Consider the following 1,623-nt stretch of genomic DNA (forward strand, 5'->3'; position numbering starts at 1 on the left):
CCATGACACACTTGGCATTCTCTGCCAAAGAGTTCCCATGCTGTAATTCAGGGGAAGGCACTTGAGAACTGGCAGTGCCTCTCCAAACTACAAATCCCAAGATTCCATAGGCTGGAGCCACGATATTTAAAATGGTGTCAAAGCACTATAACAGTACAGTCTGAATGCATCCATAGATGTTTGCCTATTTATTAATGTTTGTAGGTGTATGTATTTTACTAATGTTCATAGTGTGTGTATATATATATATATATATAATGTATTTTATGTATGCATATGGATTTTGGAATGTGGTCATTTAATGTGGTCATTGACTGCAATAAAATTGATTGATTGATTGATTGATGACTTTTCCTGGATATCCTTTCTATTTTCCAAAACCAGTTTGGTTGTTACTAGCTCCCTTTATATTTTCTACTTAGTGATCAGCTCCTTATTTTATAGGGAAAAAACCAACAATTTCACAACCAGGTTGTTTAAGAAGGTTCAGATGACTGTAAAGGAAAGCATAATAAAATATACATCCTATTTCATTACACATAAAAACAAATATTTCTACAATGCAACAAGTCGTCTAAAGTTTTATAGGCTGCAAGCTGGAAACAGGTTGCATCCAATGAAAAATGTCAGCACGCAAAGATAAATTACATTGCCGAAGGTGGGGAGGAAAGGATGGAGAATGAAGAGAGAGGAGGGAATGAAATGCTCTCTCTTGCAAAGTTAAATATCTTGATGAAACACAGTTAAATCCCTGATTGAGAATTACTCTCTCTCTTTCTCTCTTGAATAAGATGAAACACAATACCCCAGGCAGAACAATAATGCTGTCCAAAGGAAAGCAGAGGCTCCTCAAAGAAGGAAACTCTCCAGAAACCAAAGAAGCACAATAAAGGATCAAAGGACACATTTTAAGGATATTAAAATCAAGTCACTCAAGAAAGACACTCATTCACAAACTGTCACTTATCAAAGATAGCATATTCCTGTGTCGGATGCGTCTGGGTCTTCGCTGATACAAACAGATCACAGCAGGGCATTTGGCAATTCCTTGCCAATTTGGAAGCACAAAGAGCCTGCCGGTGCCTGCAAAGGTTTATGGAGAGTATCACACCAGGACCAGTTCAGCAATAATCTTGGTAGTGAAAACAAAAGGGAACAGTAGCACTCATTATTTTTGCACACTTGCACAATTGCGCAATAAGGAGACATAAAACCCAAAGAATGTTAGGATTGGTTGCCACACATATCTGTGAATGAATCATGTACATTAGAATTGATCGTTTTGCCCATGCACAATTTTAGCGCATGTCTTCAAATTGTGTTCCTGCCCCGCACTGAGTAAAAAACAGTAAAATAAAATTTGTTACTTCACCGTAATATTTTAATCCAGGGCAAACAAACCCATGCCTTCCACCTCCAACAAGACTGAAATCCACTGGAAGCCCAATCCTGGCAATGGAACAAATGTCAGGAGAAAGGCAGCAAATAAGTAAATAAATACAATGCCTGTATATGCGCCATTTCTCTTTTAAATATTCCACAAATGGAATGCTGAAATGTACAAAATGCATCATGCAAGCTTTTGAAGCTCCACTGGCTTCTTCCTCTTGAAAAAGATGTTTC

The sequence above is a fragment of the Sceloporus occidentalis genome, unplaced genomic scaffold (assembly GCF_023333645.1).
Source record: "Sceloporus occidentalis isolate IW3139 unplaced genomic scaffold, rSceOcc1.0.p SCAF_8, whole genome shotgun sequence".
In the NCBI taxonomy this organism is placed as follows: domain Eukaryota; kingdom Metazoa; phylum Chordata; class Lepidosauria; order Squamata; family Phrynosomatidae; genus Sceloporus; species Sceloporus occidentalis.